The sequence below is a fragment of the Macrobrachium nipponense genome, chromosome 20, assembly GCF_015104395.2.
Source record: "Macrobrachium nipponense isolate FS-2020 chromosome 20, ASM1510439v2, whole genome shotgun sequence".
Classification (NCBI taxonomy): Eukaryota; Metazoa; Arthropoda; class Malacostraca; order Decapoda; family Palaemonidae; genus Macrobrachium; species Macrobrachium nipponense.
In genome coordinates, this window is record NC_061089.1 from 1,129,258 (window position 1) to 1,153,154 (window position 23,897).

Consider the following 23,897-nt stretch of genomic DNA (forward strand, 5'->3'; position numbering starts at 1 on the left):
AGAACCAAAATGGCTGTAGGTGTTCACCAATGTGTGTGAGCATACATACATACCTTACGCACAAGATTGCATTTATCTTTTGGTTTGAGAAAATAAAAAAAGAATAGAACATACAGAAAAAGTACCTCATTTATCTCTCTCTCTCTCTCTCTCTCCTATCTTCTCTATCGCTCTCTCTCTCCTCACGTCTCTCTCGCTCGTCTCTCTCTCTCTCACACAGCTCTCTCTCTCAACCTCGCTCTTCGACCTCTCGCTCTCTCTCGGTCGGACCTCCTCTCGTCTCTTCCTCAATCTCATCTCTCTCTCTCTCTCTCTCTACTATATCTCAGAACTGTAGATATCCTTTAATGAAATATGAATTACTGTACCATAAACATAAAAACATGAAACTAAACAATCTCCAGGAATTTCACAATGCCATGGAATGAGCGTGTGCATTCATAGGCACTTGTTGCAATAGTTTTTGCTTGGCCTGAAGTGAACCGCATTTCATTCCAAGTGTAGTTGGCTCTAAGTATGATTATTTACACGTCTCAAGCTGGTCTCCTTTTCACAGCTTCATGTCAGCTGTAATAGTAAGATTTTATCATGCAGGATGGTTTCCGTCTTTATTTCTTTCAAAATACCCATGTGAAAAATCTCATCCAATCCTTATTCACTTGAATTATAATCTATTAGTGTAAATCAATCATTGCAGAGAATGTTATATTTTCATGCTGTGTTCTTCCAGTGAAAAATACTACTCAAATATCACCTGAAATTGGGCAATGATGGCTGTTACAGTGACAGGTTCCTTCCATCGAAGAGCAACCCACTGAGGAGACCCTTGGTCGCTGTTCCAGCATGTTTCAGGGGAACCATCAAAGAGGTGTTGCTTCCCCAGTTCCCGAGAGTTTCTTCCCAGGACGGAACTCACTCTACAGTCAGCCTTCCCAACCTTCGATACTTCTGACATCTTGAAGACTCTAAATGACGAAATTGATGCATTCAACTGCTTCCTGGAACGAAAGAAAATACCACATTTCAATCTAAGTCAAAATGACATTGAAAGCAACATGACTACACGAAACTTCTTCATTTCATTCAACAGAAAGATCATGTTCAGTTCTACAGAAAGCATTTCCCTCCATTACAGCTGGAAAAAATAGACTCTTAGTGGTGAAATGAAGATTTGACATGACAAGAGGAGTCTGCTGACTTGTCAAACGAAGGAGTCATGGCAGCACCACGGAAACGTCGTCATCCACACCAAACATTCCACGCAGACCAAGGAAACAAAAAGTGCTGATTTTACTCTAGAAGAAGACTGAGGAATAGTTATGCTAATTCAAGTAAGTATTTATAATAAAATAAATTAAGCACATAACAGTCATTATTTAGTGTATAGATTCATACTATCAGAAATAAAAAATGAAACAAATGACTATGGCTCTAAGCCACTGTTAATATTCAACGTAAATTTGATGAAGTCCACCAATATTTTCATTATTAAAATAGTCAAACGGTGAGTGTGCCACCCACGTCGAAGATTAACTTACGAAGCAATATCTGTATTCAAAAATAAGGGAAAACAGAAAAAAAGTAATCTAATGGAGAAAATCTAAAGCTGAATAAATAAATGCATACCAAGCACCAATTCCAGAAAGAGTGACTAACATTCTACAAGTACCGGTATTGGAATATAACTACCATTCAAACCAATATCACTATGAATGTCAACTCAGTCAGTTGGTCATGGTGTCACTGTTCTGATTTAAAGGAAATACAAATCATCTGTTAGTAAGTAGTGTGACATCATGGCACATCAAATGAAAAGACATGCACACACACACTATATATATATATATATATATATATATATATATATATATATATATATATATATATATATACATGTATATATATATTATATATATATATATATATATACATATATATATACATATATATATATATATATATATATATATATATATACATATACACACACACATATATATATATATATAATATATATATATATATATATATATATATATATATATAGTCAAAATATCATTGTCGGCTTCTTCAGATCCTAAACCCTCATACATCCAAGTATTTTGGCCATGTCCATAAATTTTCAGCATCCGGCAGGGCCTTGGCTCTATTAATATGAATAAAGGAGAGATTTATATATATATATATATATATATATATATATAAGTGCAATGGTGGACCAGGGAAACCAATTAACTCCAACATATTTGTTTATTTCTGACGTTCCGTAATTATCTTTATTACATTATCAATATCTGTTGAATAATGAATAAATTACTAAAAAAGTTACTGTAAAAACTTAAAATATCATAAGAAAATTAAAATTCACCAATTACATTACAGTGAAAAAAAAACACACACACACTCAAGAACAGAAGAACCAAAGACCACTAACCAACCTTTTGTGGAGAGAGCAAATGACAGAATGCTTACAAAGAAAGTTAATTCAGGTAAAGCTGAGTAGAGGAGGTTTGGGTATTTCACTGTAGGACTAGTTGTTTAATAAACAATGACTCGAGTATAGGCAATTCGTGAGGATTAGCTGTTTGGCCTATTATACTAAAATCGCTTCTTTTGATGTAAGAAGATTTATGCCACCAATTTAAAGGACCCCATATAGGTACCCTTCACAATTAAAAACTCCTAATTTTAGATGTAGATTTCCTATTCACAAGGGTACCTGTAAAAGATGTCCTACATATTTTGACGGAAAAATTAGCTCCCTACCAAGATCTTTATGTATTAAACAACAACAGTAATAAATGCCATATAGCACAAAAGCAAGTTGTGGATGAGATATGTGAATGATACTCTAACATTTTGGGATAATAGATGAGACAATTTTAACGAATGTAGAATGTAAAGAAAGAGAGAGATTATCTTTGTCCGTTTGAAGCTAGAATTGTTACCATAATCTGTCAACACGTTTGATTAAAGAGATCTCGAGGTCTCTGTTGTGATTGGGAATTCTGTCATCGCGTCTGATAAGGGGTTTCTGTCTTGATCGAGTCGTGTCTTTGTTGAGCAGACTGGTTTCATACGCATACATTTTTGCCGAAACCACATGTAGATTTCACGATTTTTCTGTAAAGTTACGTCATATTCGAAGTTTCTAGAAGGATTGCATCATCTTTCACATGCCCAAAACGCTTTTGTACCATCTCCACTGTCCAGTTTCCGAGAGCAAAAGATTTCATTCAGGCTTAAATCCTCAAAGCGTTCAGAAATTCTCTCTCTCTCTCTCTCTCTCTCTCACGGTACTTTTAATTTTCAAAGTAACGTAACAATATAATACTGAATGGTCACTTGTAACTCGTAAATTTCAGATTTGATATTTCTTAAGAGTTTATTTAGCATTAGTTAGTGCTTTTTGTGGATTCTGAACAAACATTGTACAAGTGTGTAACGGCTCCTATTTTTGTGAAATATTGTGAATTGGTGAATTTTTGAACAAGCTGCAGCAGAAAGAAAACTGGTAAAGGTAAAGTGTGTTATATTCTTATTAGTTGCAACTAATAACTAGTAGTTACAATGGTTTGATAAACAATCTACATTTTTACACATTGCAAATTTGTGTGTTTTGTGTTTGTTTCATTTGAACCGCATTTATCCATTTTCTTATTGAAGTGTGTCTTTTTATTTTATATTGTGTGTGATTAGTACTTTTTACAATTTTGGTATTTTCCACATTTTTCTGTGTTTTCATTTGCATTCACAATTTAATTAACTTAGTTATTTTCATTAATTAATCGTTGCACATTTAATTGAATTGAACACTTGTGAATTAATTTGCATTTACTTAGAATTCTTTTCAAGTTTCATTGCTGTTTAACACTTGTGAATTAATTTCCAAATTTTAGTTATTGCCTAACGCTTTTGAATTTCTATTGAATTAATTTTCTTGAAATTAGTGATAAATTAATTTTGATTTAATTTTACTTGATTAATTCAAGAATTAATTAAACTTTGCTTTGTTTTCAAGTAACAGTAATTTTCCCTGATTTTGTGAATTTCACTTATAAATTTTGAGTTTGATAATAAATTTTTGTATTTAAAATTTTTATAAGTATTTTATTTCTCACTAGTATATATGCATATAATTAAGATTTGCTTAGGTAGAGACATAGAGTGGTAATTAAGCTGTTTTCCTTCAATTTACTTGAAGTGAGTTAGAACCAGGGAAGTACTTAGACTTCTGAAATCAGGGAAATACTTAGACTTTTAAAGTTGTTGATGGAGTGATGCCCTTTAATTAATTTAATTACTTACAAGATTACCTCACACCTGTTTTGACATACTTAGTCTGATTTTCTGCCGTACTGGTAAGTTGTTTAAGTGATCACTGTTGCCTTTAGAGTATTCAGTCGTTATTACCTGTGATGAAGGTTCAGGTGTCTGGCTGTTGTGAGGTAACAATTAATGAATGGTAAGTGTAGTAACCAGGTACTTGGCACTTCGTCACAATATATATATATATATATATATATATATATATATATATATATATGTGTGTGTGTTGTGTGTGTGTGTGTGCGTGTATATATGTATGTATGTATATATATATATATATATATATATATATATATGTACATATAATATTAAATGAATAAGTTTTTAGAATGTATGGCGACTTTTCATTTTGTTATTGGTCAGCAGACAGAGCGGCCGTCAAATGTGTTCCTGCAAAGGAGGAATAGCGTACCCACAAGTACTTTTCAGCTATTGCTCTGATGAGTAAGACTAAATGATCTTGCCATGGATAGCTGTCAAACAAGTGTTCTCTAATGTTTGAAAAAAATGTTTTGGCTGTGTAATATTTTATAACATCATATGCAATATTTTGCATCTTTTTTCTGCCAAGGCTGAATTAATATCTTTCATTGAAAGATATTAATTTTCTAAACAATATCTCACATCTCTGGCAGATTTCTACATCATCCGAGGGCATTATTTTCATTGGTAGTCCATAGCTATTCACCGATGAAATGTAATAGATAGATCTGAAGTCTCGTTTGAATTTTTGTGTACATCCATAAGCAGCACATAAAGGCGTCATCAATAATGAAAAGCAAAATAATGGTTACCTTCTCTAAACAACGGTCTGATTAGACCTGACTCCAAATCAGAGATGCATTGGATATCAACATCTGCATCAGCATTTGCGGATTATCAACATTTTGTAAAAATCTAGATCCACATTGACAATTTCTTAAATCTGCATCCACATCCACATCCGCATTAGCATTGCACAATCTCGAACTCTTATGTCATTACTGTCCATCTTGCAGACCCCTTGCCATTCCTCCATTTGTGTGCCCCACATTCGCAGACTCCAGCAGAGCCACCACAAGTCTAACAGCCATACCCGCAGTGCCAAAGTGATAATTATTTGCTGTAGTGTTTTACCACTGTACATTGTGATATCTTTTAAGCTTTTCCAGTTCATAATCCTTAGTGTGCTAATTTAGTTGTAGCATTGTTTACTTGCTAATCAGCACGAGTGTCCTTTTTTTACCTTGTGATTGAACGTATTGAAAATTCCTTTTCCTTTCCTGTTTATATCTGACAATCCGTCCAGTCAGATATATATATAATATATATATATATATATATATATATATATATATATATATATATATATATATGCTTAAAAAATCACAGTAGATGCACGTGACTTCATAAATAAGCGAATACCACGGGAAAATGATAGTCAGAAATCCAAGCCGCTTTCGTCTTTATTCAGACATCGTCAAGGAGCTACTGGAGCTCCTTGACGATGTCTGAATAAAGACGAAAGCGCTTGGATTTCTGACTATCATTTTCCGTGGTATTCGCTTATATATATATATATATATATATATATATATATATATATATATGTGTGTGTGTGTGTGTGTGTGTGTGTGTGTGTGTGTGTGTGTGTGTGTGTGTGTGTGTATGCATGTATGTATGTATATAGTCATAAAAAATGTGTGCAATATTCAAAATCTTTTTGACTGTTTGGCCCCTCCAATAAAAAAAAATCCTGGCTAGGTCACTGATTATATATTTAATATATGTAAATTCTTCTGGGTATTAACCCAGCCCCAAGTAAAAAATAAATGTATTTAATAAGGAAAATCAGTAAAGTACAGCCAGTATGAGTTGCCCCTTTCCTCACCAGCTTCCATCGTTTTCTTTGAATGGTCTGTGACTTACACCTGTGATCCTTTCTGACTACTGCCTCGAGACACTTCCACAGCTGACCAAGACGAGTCACCATATTGCTGTCTGCTTGATATACTCACAGTGGGAAACACACAGGTCCTGCGAGGTCAGGAACACATGAAAACCTGGAACACTCCCGACATCTGCCTAGCGTTCACATCTCTCACCTGGGCAATCCCCGCCCCGCCCCCAAAAAAGAAGAAGAAAAAAAAACATTTTACCCTCCCTCTCCTTTGGAGGCGACTGCATCATGTGTTACCTTATTCACCATAGTGTGCCCTATCCCTCAGCTACGCTACTGGAGGAAGTGAATCCTGGCTTTCCTAAAAGGTACAATGAAAGAATAGTTTCCAGTTCAGTCAGTCTCCATTTTTATTTTCTTTATCTGTATTTCATTTCTCTTTTCCAAGGTGACTTATACCCCTGTTGGTCCACCATCGCTTTCAACTATTTTGAATACCGTAACACATTCCCATTGTTACTCTCGATGCTGTAAAGTAATTTCCTTGTGCTATCACTGGTAACATAAATCTTATTGTGATATTCCCATTGTGACTAGCAACTGCTACAGTGATTCATCGGGAAAAAACGTACTGTTGAGTCACGTTATGCTCCCTTAATGAATCAGTAATGCAATATTCCCTTCTGTAAACGCACCCAGTAATTCTATATCCCTGTGAGTGGGCTGTAACCTTAAGTAATAAGAAAGGGCTCGTGTTTTGCACTTCGTGTAGGATTCCCGATTCCTTACCATGTGTCTGTCGCCCTTGTATTGACCTCGTGATGCAATCCATTGACCTTGCATGCCTTTCTGTGCAAATTTGTGACCTTGGATATGTAGCTCTGGGATCATTCATTATTTTTTTCCACGCTCAAGTCTCAATCCCGAGTCTGGACCAGACCTGGCCAGGTGTCACTTGATCTCCAATTAACCCTGTTAATCACACAATAATTATCGGGCCTTGCGAGTACCTGTCACCTTTCAGGTGTTATTTAAGTTACTCTCGTAATTTGCGTGTAGATATACCTCATCTAAACTAAACCCTTAGAGTTGACATCAATTTCCCTTTGCTCTGATACTGACCTTCAGCCTTAGAGTTTTTCTTTAAGTTTGATTGATCATGAAATTTAGGGCATAGCCCAAGCGCTGGGACCTGTAAAGGTCATTCAGCGCTGCAGTGTTATATGATTGAATGATATGGATTAAATGAATGAATACGTGAATCAATTAAAAAGACATTCACTCTCACTCAAAACCACTTATACCATAATTCAAAAATTCCATAGTTGAAATTACAATTTAAAAAATATCTGACATGCATACTTTCATTCAACACCATTTACACCTTAATTAAAACCAATAAATAAAAATTTTGAAATACGAATTAGGTACTTAAAATGATGACTATGAACAAAATAAATAAATATAAAATAAAATGAATAAGTTCAAATTTACCATGCTAGAATATCAGCAAGAGATTTTCCATCAAGATGGAATCTCTGCCTTTGTTCTCTGAAATTTACACAATGCACCAGGATGTGCTCCACTGATAAGGTAGCATCGCACTTAACACACACTGGTGCACTGCCACCTTCTAAAATAACCTTATGGGTTATCCGAGTGTGACCAATACTAAGTCCCCCCAAAACAATTTTTGCTCTCCTCTCTTTTTGAAAAAATGAGGACCATTTTTCTATGCTTTTCCTTATCTTCTTATATTTCTTATTGTTGGCTAAGAAAGGGGAGGACCATCTCTCTTGCCACTTCTTCAAGATGTACGACTTGATGGGTCTCTTCATATCTATATGTGGCACTTTGGTTATCTGATACAAATTTCTCACGGCCGCTTCCTTTGCATATCTGTCTGCCTCCTCATTCCCGCGAATTCCGACATGAGCTGGGATCCAGCAGAAACATATCGATTTCCTGTGACACGAAATCCAAACGAGCCACTCCTCGATTTTTTGCACCAGAGGATGAATTGTATACAACTGCTTTCATGAACCTAATTCACCTCTCGAGTCACTATATATTACAAAATTTTTCTTATTCGAGTTATAATTAATTTCTAAAGCCTTTAACTATGGCTGACAACTCTGCAGTGTATATGGAAGCCGACTCCGGCAATTTTGCCTCGTATATCTCATTCCCGTGCACAACTGCACACCCAATTCCATTATCAGACTTTGATCCATCAGTGTAAATCTTCACTTACCCATCATGTTTACTGTCATGCTCCAAAAAATGAGCTCTTATCTCTTCCTCAGACAGTTGTTTTTGTTTATTTTCTTAGAGCACACTTTACATGTATGGGAAAGTGATCACTTCTCTGCAAAAGTTCATCTACAAACCAGTTGAAGTCCAAGTGGACTGCAGATGAGCTTAAATCTATAGCTGAAAAGACATTAGTGTAGATGTTATGAAAAGTCATTGAACCATCATTGTAAAAAAAAAAGATCATTATTTAGAATAAAATCATTGGGGGTTCTGCCTACGGCATTCAAGGTATCACCTCCCCATAGACTATTATGGGCATTAAAATCTCCCAGTAGTAAGAAAGGAGGAGGTAGTTGATTAGCTAGCGCCTGAATGTCATTCAAAGTAATCTCTGACCTAGGTGGGAGGTAAATAGAGCAAATAGTAATCTCTCTTTCAAAGCACGCTCGAATGGCAACTGCTTGTACGTTTATGTTCAAAGGAACACTTGTATGTTGCACAGAATTTTTAACAATAATTGCAACACCGCCATGACCTCAATCACCATCTCTGGGGTTCATTACATACATTTTATAATTTAGTCCTGGATTGTAGAATGAGTTGCCTTAGTTTCTTGAAGGCAAACTACATCTGGATTATGATGGTTCAATAATAATTTTGCAAGATATTAAATTGGAATTTTAACTGTAATTCTTGTGCCCAGCCAAGTCATTATTTAGCTGGGTTTTCAAAGTAATACAGCTGAATGTTCTTGGATTTGAAAGCCTCTTAAGTCTGGTGCCTGGGAGACTTTAATTTTATTGGATGATGGGGAGTTTGAACATTTTTCCTGCACATCCTGTTTGTTCAGTTTGAGACTATATTTATCTAAATTTTTAACTATATTTAAAGAGTCAGTATGTTTTCCCTTTGCTTCAGAAGTAGCTGTTTCTGCATATGATCGAGGGGATTGGGAGAGATCGGTCATACTTAAATTTGAGCAGGACTGAGACCTCTTTTCCAGTGGCTTAAAGGAGTCCCCTAGTGCATTGAATCTGTTGGAAATTTGAGTTTTAAACTCTATAGGAGAGGATGTTCTACATTTCTTTGACTTCAGGGGTGACTGAAAACTGTTCATAAGATTTGTTAAGATTTCCTTTAGATTTTATTCTTTCTTTGGGCTTAACAGTTGAGCTCAACTCTGAGACAGCATTTGCTTGCAGATCAGGGAGAGGTTCATCAATCACACCTTGTACAACTTTAGTTGGAAGTTCATTACATACCAGAGAAATTGAAATATCCTGAGAGGGTGTGTTATTTTTAATGAAGGGTTCAGCAGGCTGATGGAATGCATTATTTCCCTTAACAGTGGAAGCAATTGTGGATCCAAGCATCCAGCATTTTTGTTAGCCCCTCGAACCAAGCGTCTGGCTTCTCCTATGCTGATAAAGTTATTATGAGCAGTGTTAACAACTTCTTGTTGGAAAATATATTGAGGACAGTCCCTCCAATTGGGAGAATGATTGCCATCACAGTGGAGACATTATTTATCAGCCTTGCAGAGCATACAAAACACTTTCCTGGTTTTGTACAGGAGTTTGATAGATGGCCATATTCAAAGCATTTATAACACTGGGTTGGTCGATATTTAAATGGCTTAATCCTAACCCGAGAGTGGTCTATATCAATAAATTCCGGAAAGTAAGAGCAGGTGAAAGTCAATTCAATGGCATGCTGAGGGCCTTTAAATTTTTCTAATTTTAATGACATATGCAGGACACATATTTAATATCTCTTCCTCTTCAAACTCATATAGATTTCTGCTATAAACTGTACACCGTTTAATGTTAAATGATCGACGAGGAGATGCATCTAAAATATTACCATCTTCAGTTGGCTGGAATTTTGAAAGCATCTTAATTTGAATATCATTATTTACTTTGTTCAGGACTCCTTTACCATATCTTTAAATATTACCTTTAGGAATGGCACCACTCTACCTCTGTAGATATTTGCATGCTGATAAAAAGTTTTTTTTGCCCTGTTTGCAGTTTGTGACATGCCAAACCAATTTTGGGTCATCTTTTGCCAGGTGTTTTTGGCTATTAACCTCAAATTTGCTGGGTACATAGTCTGTCTCATCCTCTTCCAAATTGTTTATATTAAACAACTTTGCATGGCAAACTGAACCAAAGACATTTTTGCCATCAAGATTCTCTAGAGCTTTGGAGGCATATTCAGCTTTGCAAAAAGTTATGTAACTCTCATAAGAGATGGGTCTTTTAACAATTCTTAATCTTATTCTATCTACCTTGCCAAACTGTTTCATGTGATTATGCAATATGTCAAAATCGACTTGACCACTTATGTCACTACAATACAGAACTCGTAGATTTTCATTTACACCACCAGTATTTACACCCTGGTGTCCTGGTGTTTGGTCAAGTAGAAAGCCAGATGCGGAATCCTTAATCAGGCGAAAGTCATCAACTATAGTATGACCATTCATCCAGGTTGACCCCATACACACCATGGAGCCACAATTAGAGGGTCATACAGCACCCTAGGAATCCAACCCAGATATACACCCCACACCAAGTGCCTTGAGGGTCGTCAGTCCGTCGAGATCAGACCCAGTACTGAGTGCAGAGTTTAACGTAAAAGTTTCCCCTCGCTTGGACACGTTAGGTACTCCAGTTAGATGGGTGAGGAGGAATGCCGTCTAACCCCACCCTCCATCAAATCAGGACTGTCAAAGCTGGGTCAGGTCCATTCCAAAAGTCGTCGACAAAAGCAGCAGTCCAAAAAACTGAGTCAAAATTTAAGAGGTTGGACAGAATGATTCAGGAAAGAAAGAAAAAAAGTAGAGAAAGTGGGAGAGAGAAGGATTAAAAGTGAGAGAGAAGGGGTTGTAGGACCAATCAGGACCCAGGGCACCTATGGGAGTGCCATTACACTCCCACAGAAGCCGGGGTCCCTTAACCCCTCACCACTGGAAGAAGTCCTACTCGAGGGGAGTTTTTCTTTACGATTCAGATTTCCACCAAGGCCTTTTCATGAGTTTCAGTAAGAAGTTACCTCATTTTCCAGAGACACAGAGAACTAGAATTCTTAATAATGGCACCTTTGTAACCAGAATAATGTAAATCTTAAATGTAAATCGTGTAAATCAATTGCATATAGGTCTTCACCAAATGGTACTAATCTCCCATGACTAAAGCTGAAGCGGGGTTTGTTCTTCATAATCATTTCATCACTTTTAATATCCAACAATGTCAGCATATATGCTTGGGTTGTGGACTTGGCATGAATAAGAACGGGTTTCTTCCCAAAACGAGAAATATCACCGAGCTTTATTCCTCTCACTTTTTTCTGAAGAAACCTGCAAAATTACTAGTAGTTACAATTTCCCTCCTTGGTTGAAGCTGTCAGCCACATAGGAGGTTTTGTTTTTACTTTTGCAATCTGCTGTCTCTCTGGTTCATCTTGAGCCCATTTAGATGGCAAATAAACGTCCAAGTCTTTGGGGACTTTGTCTATTAAGGCTCCTCGTACTGTAGCTCAACCGATTTGTATGGCACTTATCATACTACTAGCCTTTAGAGCCTCATCATGGCTACTAAAGGTAACCCAAGCCTCCCATTCAGATTCACTATCAATACAGTTCATCCTGATTTCTGCAACAGTTCCAAATTATTTCAAAGCTGTCGAGATCATTTCATAATCACAATTGACTTGTAAGTCTTCAATATGGAGCATTCCCAAATTTTTCACTCAACCTGGTTGTGTTGAGGATTTAACTTTGGATGAAGATTTCTTAGAGAAGTCTGTGTCCTTGATTGAAGTCGTCATCAGTCCATCAAGGCTACAGGTTCCAGGGGAGGCATCATCTGTGCCATCATAGGGCCCTGGGGTACTCGAATCCTTACAACTGCTAGACAAAGATTTGAGAGGGGAGGGGAAAAAATTATTAAATAAACTTGAAAACCTTAAAAAGATATCATCAGCCTTTCGTAGAGTTTATTCTTCCACTAATGGCACAAGTGAGAAACTGACTCCCAATTGTCCGCATCCCTACCCTACCCCACAGAGGATGGCACAACATAATTGGAGTGGCCCAAGTGTACTAAGCCAAACCCACGATAGGACTGAGAGTATTACAAGAATACAATCATCCCCATGCTAATCACATTATTGGCAAACCAGACCTCCCTGGAATCCGTGGTCCAGTCCTGCAGAATAGTTCTGCCTGAAAACTCTCAGGTCCGAACACTATTGGGCAGTTGATGGTCCCACCACAGTTCCCACTATTTAGTTTCGGATATAAACCCATTCCCAGCTATGATATCTTTACAATATTACTCCAAATAAATACATAATAATATCTGAGACTAATTCCTGGGGTTCAAGAGCCTCCTCATCACATCAAGATGGTCCCACATCGAGGGGGTGTTATGACATATGTTAGGCGTGTATTGAACATTTTTTCCAGTATTTTGCATAAACAGTTTGTTATCAAAGATGCTGGTCTATAATTGGATGAATTACTTGAATCTTTCCCATATTTGGTTATTTAGATAATGATAGCATGTTTCCATTTATCCGGAAAAACACGTTTCATCCAGATGGTGTTATAGAATTTTAGTAAATATGATTTGGCAATGGGGGTTAGTCTTTGTATCATTTAAATGATATTTTATCATGGCTTGGGGCCAATGGATGACATGAATGTAGTGCATTGTTTAATTCATCCATATTAAATGCATAATTATATTCTAGATCTTCAATAGTTTCAAAATTGAGTATGGAATTTTTGGATTGTGTTCTTAAATTTTGAAAAATGTTCATTTACATTGGAGTAGGCAACTTTTTGAGGTAAAATAATACGCCAGTGGTCTGACATTGTTCGGCGAATCCTTGCTGGATTGGTCAGCCTCAGCAAGGGATCAAGGGTGAAGCAGTTGTTCCTGAAACCAAATTGAAATGGTGATATTAATCCCTTGGTTTTAGGTGGCAAACTAATTTAGCTATTGGTTTATTGTTGGTGGCTAGGGAAAGATCTTTTTTGGGCTTTTTAATAGGAACAATTATGGATATTTTCCAGTCCTTGGGTAAAATTCCAGTTTCCCATATTTTGTTTATAATCTTGAGTAAATATTTTTTGGCATCGTCTGGGAGGTGTTTAAGCATTTCATTTATGATTGTATCCTCACCCGGAGTTGTGGATACACTAGAGGAGATCGCCTCCCATAATTTTCTGAAGGAAAACTTGTAGTTGTATGGTTCAGATTTTCCTGAATCAAATTTCAGTCATTTCAGAATTCCCAATTTTTTTAAATTCTCGAGAGTAATTGTTGGCACTGGAAACTTTTAAAAAGTGTTTTCTTAACTCATTGGCAACTTCGGTGGGCTCTGTGATTAAAGTGTCGTTTATTTTTCACGAGGGTAATAGTGACGCAACAAATTTTCCACTCAGTTTCCTTATTTTGCGCCACACCACTTTCAGTAGAGTCTTTGAGTTTATTCCATTAATATAATAAAGCCAACTTTCTCTTTTGGCTTTCTTATAAAAGCGCCATTGCTTGGCTAAAAGCACGTTTGTAGATTGATTTAGACTGGGAGAGCCACTAGTTTTGCAAAATCTGTAGCATTTCCTAGTCACTTTCCTCAGAATACCACAAGTCGTATTCCACCAGGGAACTACAGGTCTACGAGGTTTACCTTTTGTTTTTGGAATCAAAAGTCCCATGTTGAGGGGGGAGATCATCCCGAAACAAATATTGTCACCTCCAGGAGCAGAATTATTGCTGTTCAAGGGAACATATTCTATTTCTTCCATAGTAAATTCTATTATTATATAATATGAATCTTCTATTGTTTCAAAATTTATTATTGTTAATAATTACATATGTTTTTTGTGTGGAAGTGTTCATCCAAAGAGAACACCTAGCAAATGTAAGTACAGCAATACTTACATTTGCTAAGTGTTCTCTGATCATGATCCTTATATCTTTCGGATCAAGTATTCTTTCTCTATCGTTTAATATGGCATGTCTAGGTGGTTTAAAATGGGTTCTCCTTTATTTTTCTGAATTCTTCCCATACTTTTTGTCTGGGAGCATCATAAGAGAGATCTGATATGCATTTTCTCCATGAAATTATTCTTCCTTGAATTAACTTTCTTTTTCCATTTTGGTCTTGAGTTTGCCTTGACTCCCATGAAATTCAATTTCTTCAAGTATTTTTTAAGTTTTTGAAAAAACTATGTTCAACTTTAAGAAACAGCGACATTTGTGGTAGTGAAACCCTTATTTCAATTTTTAACAAAATTTCAGTAATTGCAAATGAGACTTAAAAATTTTAATCGTAGAAAGGAGGGTGACAATCAGTTAAATAAAGACAGAATCAATATTTTACGCAATCTTAAGAACGATGATAGTATTGTTATTACAAAACCAGATAAAGGCAGGGGTGTTGTATTGATGAATAGGTCTGATTATTTAGATAAAATGAATGAAATACTCTCTGATAATACAAAATTTAGGATGTTGAATGCAGATATTGCGGGTCACATTTTGAAATTAGAAGATAAATTAAATAGGATGTTAAGAAGTTTGAGAGATAAGATTGGGGAAGTTGCATATAGTAATTTATATGCTTCAGGGTCAAAGCCCGGTTATATGTATGGTCTACCTAAGGTGCATAAAATAGGAAACCCGTTGAGACCCATTATATCTTCAATTGGCACTTTTAGCTATTACTTATCAAAGTTTCTAGTTCCTGTTTTAAAACCTCTAACTTTTAGTGAGTTTAATGTCCCAAATTCTTCCAAGTTTGTCAAAGAATTGTGTTCTTTCGATTTTAACCAAGATGTTGTAATGGCTAGTTTTTGATGTAACCTCTCTTTTCACAAATATCCCATTAAAAAGAAACAACTGACATTATTCTTAATAATATATGTGAAAACCACATAACAACTTTTGGACTTAGTAAAATAGATTTGCGAAAGTTATTACAATTGGCTACAACTGATGGCATTTTTACTTTTGGTGGTAAATTATATAATCAAATAGATGAGGTGTTGCTATGGGAAATTCCCTTGGACCTGTATATGCAGATTGTTTCATGGGTTATTGTGAAAAGATTTGGATGTCTGAATGCCCTGTTGCTTTCAAACCCTTGTATTATCGTAGGTACGTGGATGACACTTTCCTTGTGTTTAGGGAACGTTCACACGTGGATTTATTTTTAGAATATTTTAATTCTCGTCATCCTAATATTTCTTTTACTTGTAAGACAGAACAGGATAATATGTTGTCATTTTTAGATGTTCAGGTACACAGAAATAGAGGTAAATTTCAGACTTCCGTTTATAGGAAAAGTACTTTTACTGGCTTGGGATTGAATTATCTTAGTTTTTCACCAAAGTTGTTTAAACTTAATTCAATACGTACTATGATAAATAGAGCTTACAATGTCTGTTGTGATTTTAATTTATTTCATAAAGACATGGTCTTCCTCCAGAATTATTTTTCCGAAAATTCTTATCCCGTATTTGTCTTTTACAAAGTTCTGAAAAATTTTCTACATGAGAAATTTTGTCCCAGACCGGTGTACAGTACTGCTAGTAAAGATGTAAAGTATATTAAATTGCCTTTCCTTGGTCATAGTAGCTACTTGGTACGAAAAAAGTTACAGAAATACTTAAGCATAGTTTTCCTCAAGTTAGTTTCAGATTTTGTTTTTACTAAAAAAAACCCTTTTACTGTAGGATCACTTTTGAGGGAGAAAGGCCTGCTGCTCTTCCTGTGGACCTTAATTCGAGTGTCGTTTACTTGTTTACCTGTTCGCAGTGTGGTCTGCGATACGTGGGATCCAGTTCCCGCTGGCTTAGACACAGAATTTTGGAACACAGAGGGCTTGGTCTTTCCGTTAGAACTAGGTTTCCTCTTTCTAAACCACCATTTTCTGCCATAAGGGATCACAGTTTAGCACAGGACCATCCTTTCACTCACCTAGATTTTAGAGTACTGTCTTTTTGCTCAAAATAGGAACTGGGACCTTTTAATTTCAGAGTCGCTGTTTATTAAGAAAATGAAACCGGAATTGAACAACAACTCGTCCGGTATTCAACTAGCTATCATATAGTTTCATAGTAGGTACACAAAGTGGGTCGTTAGCTATTTTATTTTTGAGTGTAGTTTGTTTACCTTTCATATTATTTTTATTTTTATCTCTGTTTTTGTATGATTTGCGCTTTGTTTTGTTAGTTTGTTCGTAAATTTTAATTTTTAGTTTGTATGTGATGTTCGTTTTATTTTAGTTTTACTGAAGCTTTTAATCAGACAATTAATTTTAATGTAATTTTTAGTGATTTCTCATCCTTGTCATTTTTTCAGCCTGAAGATGAGGTTTTAAACCTCGAAAGCTCGTAATATTAAAAGAATGTTCTTCCTAGTCTTGGCACTATTATTCATCATCAAGCTAGATTTCCAAGTAAGCCGCCCACCCAAATACTGAGACTATATATATATATATATATATATTATATATATATATATAGTTAGTCATATCACATTACCTTGATATGACTCACAGTAATGTGATATGACTTATATAATGACTACGTGCTGTCATAAGCACTACAACACTACCGAGGTTGAGGTGGGTTAATGCTGGCTCCAAATCAGCAAATACCTGAGCGCGAAAGGTATTTGAGGGTGAGAGACAGCATTAACTTATAGCCTCTTGCAGTAGTGGAGTGGGTAAATAGCTTCACTGATGTCATGGATTTGTATGGTGTCCTGGGTTCACGCCCGGGCGCCGACAATTCCTATTATCGCCTAATAAAAAATTCCCCTCGGTTAAGCATATATGAAATATATTAATTCCGAGGTAGAGTGAATTAGATATTAAGGATATTTGTAGCTCGATGTACATACATACAGTACATACATACATACATACATACATACATACATTACATAACATACATACATACATACATACATACATACATACATACATACATACATACATATATATTATATATAATATACTATATATATAATATCTATACTACATTAATATTATATATATATATATATATATATATATATATATATATATAGATATATATTCCGAAGGAAGTAGTAGGGAAAGGCATCCTCATCTTTCAACAGTTTATTAATGCCGACGTTTCGCGACGAATTCCAGGTCGGCATTAATAAACTGTTGAAAGATGAGGATGCCTTTCACTACTACTTCTTCGGAATATATCTTCTTTGAGCTCCAGCTCCGGCCCTTATGTGTATATATATATATATATATATAGTATATATATATATATATATATATATATATATATATATATATATGGGGATACAATCCACAATGAAGTAAAATCCTCTTGTAGTTTAAAATATATATTTCTTGTACAGGATTAAAGCTTTCGACCATCAACTGTGGTCTTGTTCACTAAAATGTGATATGTCACCTCAAGGAACTAACAAGCAAAAGCACAAACATTTGAAAAAACAACGATTAGGTAACAAGCTAGTTTATATTATGAATGATCAGGCGGTTGAGCCCTCGTTCTTTCCAGAATTCGTCTTGATCTTCGGGGGGAATGTTTCTATTGTCAACTGCTTGTTCTCTGCTGGTTGGCAGAGAACAAGCAGTTAACCAGCAGAGAACAAGCAGTTGACAATAGAAACATTCCCCCACGAAGATCAAGACGAATTCTGGAAAAAACGAGGGCTCAACCGCCTGATCATTCATAATATAAACTAGCTTGTTACCTAACCGTTGTTTTTTCAAATGTTAGTTCCTTGAGGTGACATATTATATTTTAGTGAACAAGACCACAGTTGATGGTCGAAAGCTTTAATCCTGTACAAGAAATATATATTTTAAACTACAAGAGGATTTTACTTCATTGTGGATTGTATCCCCATTTACTTAGAGGTACGACATAGTACCTGGCTTCTGCATATATATAATATATATATATATATATATATATATATATATATATGTATGTATATAGATATATAGATATACATATATATATATGTATATATATATATATATATACATATATATATATATATATATATATATACATACATATATATATATATATATATATATTATTATATATATATATATACTATATATACACTTAAATATATATACACATATATGTACATATATATATATATATATATATATATATATATATATATATATATATATATATATATATATATACAACATATATGTGTATATATATATATGATATATGTATATACTATATATATATATATATATATATATATATATATATATAGTATATATATGTATATAGATATATATATATATATATATATATATATGATATATATGGCGATATGGTATATATCTATATATATATATATATCATATATATACATTAATATATATAGCACATATATTATATATATATAGATATATATATATATATATATAATATATATATCTATATATATCTATATATACATATATATATACTATATATATATAATATATTTATATATAAGATATATATATATATATATATTATATATATATATATTTAATATATTATATAATTATATATATATATACTAATCTATATATATATATATATAATACATATATAGTCGGCATATATATATGTGGGGGTCGAGCTAAAGACCAAAAACGTTCACGTGTTGCAGGACACGTCCTAACAGCACCGTGAACAGAAAACAATTGAGAAGGCAGGTCTCTGGTGGCCGGTATTTGCAGCTGCATTGCCAACAGTAACACAGGTAACTCATTTGACTAGATTTTACCTGCAGCGTTAGTAGTGCCGACAGTTAAAATCACCCAATCGTGGGTAAATCTGTGGGGATATAGTTCGGGCTGGTCTGGTCAGTGACCAAGGCTAATTCAGGTGTTCAGGGAGTGTATTGCAATATTGGCAATTTATGGGGCCATAGTGGGCTAAGTTTCGGTTATCGGAGCCATAAAGTGCTGATAAATCACTGAGTTTTGCTTAATGGTGGTTTTCTCTTCTCAGCACCCCTCCGAGAACAGAACCCCAGCTGATAACCAGGGACTGCTTATACTGGGAAATGAATATAAAAAGAAACTCTCATCACACTACATGTTTATTTACAACCTTACCTTCAAAGAAAACGAAATGCTGCGTCCCCTCAGTTTTCATCCATCGTGACACAAAACAAAAAATTAAAACAGTTAGACATAGGGGGAACACGTTGGGAGGTTAAGCAATTTTAAACGAAAATGGAAAGTTGTTGAGTTATCCTTCATAGCTGGGGTTTCAGCTGAAAAGATGCTGATGGCACAGTGGCTTTGGACTCTTAAGATGTCATAGAAGGGGACTGGAACCTCAGCCAAAATGTTGCTGGCATGATGACCAAGAGTTAGAAGACGACACAAGTGTGGTTGGGGCTTCAGTTTAAGAAATGATGCTGGCCAGGTGGTCTTGACTTGAAGATGACACAAATGGGTTGGAACTTCTTTTTAGAAGCAGGAAATGCTTCAAACAGCAAGGACTTCCTGACTTTTCTGTCACTGGTATATAGGGCTCGCTACTTCAGCTCGTCTTGGACACAAGGGCTTAGAGACTTCTCATAACAAACAAGAAGGGCTGGCTGCTTCTCTGTCTCAAGCATTAAGGGCTCAACAACTTCTCCGCACCACAAACAGGAAGGGATTGCTGCTTCTCTTCGTCTCGCGCAGGACAAGATTTTATGGAGATTAGTTCTTGCTGTCTGAAGGAGAGACCCCCTTCAGATCCTTGCTTTGTCTGACCTCTGATTCTATTAATGGTCTTCTGTTTCTATCTGTCCTGGGCAGTCTTCTCTGAAAGCTTTTAGGCAGTCCCCGGGTTACAATGGGGGTTCCGTTCTTGAGACATGTCGTAAGCCTAAAATCGTCATAAGCCAGAACATCGTCAAAAATCCTAAGAAAGCCTTACTTTTAATGCTTTGGGTGCATTCAAAACTAAGTAAACTGCATTCCTATTGCATATTTTGTCAAAAACCTTCAAATATTGATTATTTTGCATTTTTGGTGTCATATTTCTTCTGCCAGATCAGTGTTGTAGGCACCGTAACCCTGGAACATGCGTTGTAACCCTGGAAATAATTTCTGATGAATATAATTGAAAAGCGCCTTAACCTCGGAACGTCGTTAAGCCAAACCTGTCGTAACCCGGAGACTGCCTGTATACCACTGTATGGTCGCAGGTAATGACGATGGACAATCGTCATTCCCATATCAGGAGTTTTTTATTTTATGCATACTGAATGGCTCCTAAAAAAATAACTTACTATTTTTGGTTATGTTATAGAAGCTTCTAGAATAAATTTTCTGATACAATCTCGATCAATATAACACATTTTCAAAAAAGCATGGCATGACATACCACGTGGTGTCGTTTCCACGAGAAGGGGTTTTCATGAAATAACTAATTGGCCACGAAATGTTGACAACAGTAACCGACAGATGATGACATCTTCATGCAAACACTAGCAGGATTTCATCTCGATGCAGTCACTCTTGGAAAAGATATTTCGTTTTTAATATACAAGCATATTTCTTTAGCATTATTGCATCTACCCATGACACCACCAGGGTGTATAAAGAGTCATTCTGCAATGCTATGCTTCCCTAAACTTGTTCAGAAATTTTCTTATTACTACAAAATGGGGAAAGACATGATAGTTTAGACTGGACCAAGACTGAACACACACATTCACTGCCCAAGCCTGAGAGTCTTGAGAGAACAATAAATTGTCAGTTTCTTGTTCATCAATATCACAAGTAGTTGCTTCCCTACAAACTCCAAAACCACTGGCATTCTTGCTGTTGTAACAATTACTATGTAAGGAACTTATCTTTTCCTGTTCAATTACGATGTAAGGAACTTATACTTTCCTGCTCAATTGATCCACCAAGATATTGTCCTTCCCTGGAATGAACTGTGGAACCAAAGCTACTGTATGTTCCTGACTTCAGCCTACATAAGAAACGTTGTCTGAACATCCACCTTAGGGTCATATTGTCTGAAAATATTATGATCTTGTCTCTGATCATCTGTTTACATTGAAGCAGAATCTTCCATATGGCTAACAGTTCAATGATATTTCTGTGCAGCTCTCTCTTGTGAGGACTGTATCCCAGATATATCTAGGTTGCCCAGGCACACTACCCAACCACTCACTGAAGCTTCTGAAAACAAGGTGAGGTTTGGGATGAACCAGTCGTCAGCAATCTTAAACGATCCTTCCAATGCGCTAATGTCTCTTGAAGACTTAATGGGACGGAGACTAAATGAGAGCTTGGTAGAGATTTTTTGTACAAAGTTTTGTTTAAATGGAATTGAATTGGCCACATCATGAGCCATGCTAATCTGACATATTTTTACCCAAGACACCATGTGTCCCAAAAGAGACAGATAATGTCTTGCAAGAAGCTCCTTCAAGGCTGAAATTCTCTGAGAAGTGATAAGAAGTTGCCTAATCATTTCTTCACCGGAAAAGCCTGTAAATTGGAAGTCTCTCCTCATCCCTAGATAGAGAATAGACTGAGTTAGAATCAGGACTGACTTCTGAAAATTAATGCCCAATGACCGAACCAAAGTAACAGATCCATGACATCCACAGTTCCGGCGGAAGAGTTGGCCAACATTAATCAGTTATCTATTACTATCAAAATAGTTTTACCAAACCAATGGGCTGATTACCAGCTCACAAAGGGCTAGCCCAAAGGATTTGTTCTAACTTTTTAATTTTTATTTTTTTATATTTTGTCAAGAAAATTAAAATTTTCAAAAAGTTTATAATTTGATTAATTGCAAATGTTGAAGTTCCAGACATAATTTCACTAATCGATAAATTTCCAAAACAATGTTCACTGCTGATTATACTTTGGACATTCATACAACAAATGCTTAATTGTTATTACTACAGTCCGGTCCCAAATTAAGTGTGTTTGAATTGTGCGATTCCCCTTTTATGCGGTCGCTAGTTCTCAAAAATAGATTTTCTGTATCTGCGAAGCCGTTCAGTCTGCGGGTCACGCACCACAAAAAATATCAAATCTATTGTCTTTTCAAGTGTTTTTTTTTTTTTTTTTTTTTTTGGGGGGGGGGGTGCTGCTGGTATCTGCCAGAAGGGGTGGGGGGAATGCTTGGAGGAAAAAAATTATTCCTCTACGGGGGAATGCGAGAGAAAGATTTCCTGCTCAGCCATTAGATAAGACGGAAGGCTCTGCCTCACGCATTTGTGACGTCATAGAGCAGTGTGTATGTATGATCGGTAGCATCACCATCGTCATACGTATTATTCAGAGCTGCAAAGTGTACTATGAATGATCGGTATCATCATTATCGCCATAGGTATTATTCAGATCTATATAGTGTATTCTGAAGGCTTCTGCTCAGCCATTAGCTAAAACAGAAGGCTCTGCCTCCCACATTTTTTTTTTATTTGCGTGCATGAATGGTCGGTATAATCTTCATCGCCATACATATTATTCAGATCTGCAAAGTGTATTCTGATCATCCGCATCCTGTATGCATCTCCCTAGAAGCAGAAGAGGAAGACCTATTTTCTTGAAATTAAAAAGCTTGCCTAAGGTAAAGTCAAAGGAAGGAGCACCTTCCATTTTGGCAGCAGTTGACAACTTAAAATCTGTCATTGCTGAACATGAGGTAAGAATTTTTTTTCTAGGTTGACTTGTTTTGAGTAACTTTTGGCATTTGATCATTTATTTTTTCTATTGTTGAAATAGGTTTTGATGAAAATGACTAATAAAAGTCATTAACAGAGAGAGAGAGAGAGAGAGAGAGAGAGAGAGAGAGAGAGAGAGAGAGAGAGAATCGTTCGTTCTAAACTTTTTTCAGAAACTGTCATTTCATGTTGAATTTTTATAATTTCTTTTTAAGAAATTGTAATTTCATATCAAATTTTGAATTTTTATCAGTGCTTTTTTATCGTAGAATAAATAAATTTATATGAAAACGATGACATAGCGAACGTGCCGGACAAAGAAACTGAGTGAGACAGGCGCTCGTCCTGGTCGTCACCATGTTTGTTAGGCCAACGGGAGTGAAGACATGCATGATCCGCTAGTCCCCGAAACCTCAAATGGTTCACAAAGCCTTCCTTCAGCAGAAGGACTCTTCACGGAAGATGAGATAAGAGGAGTTTGAAGGTTTTTAGGTAGAGGAAATTCCATCCAAAAGGTTTTTTAAAAGAAATGACTGTATCGTATAGTACACTTGCACCCAATGGTGGCATTGTTTGTGTGGGAGTTTTCACCATCCTGTATGTAATTTAACACTTTCAAGTTATTAAAACCTTTTTAATGTTATATTTACCTATAAGAACAATTTCATATTAGAAAAAATACAGTATAG

The 23,897-nt window shown here is 35.6% G+C and overlaps 1 long non-coding RNA gene across 1 annotated transcript in view; it reads right to left on the reverse strand.

The window, feature by feature from the left end:
- Positions 1-980: 980 nt before the first annotated feature.
- Positions 981-23,897, reverse strand: part of LOC135221522 (uncharacterized) — a 106,932-nt gene continuing 84,015 nt past the window's right edge. The window contains exon 3 of the long non-coding RNA XR_010316003.1: positions 981-998. This is a non-coding gene — a long non-coding RNA (uncharacterized LOC135221522). The remainder of the gene's footprint in view (positions 999-23,897) is intronic.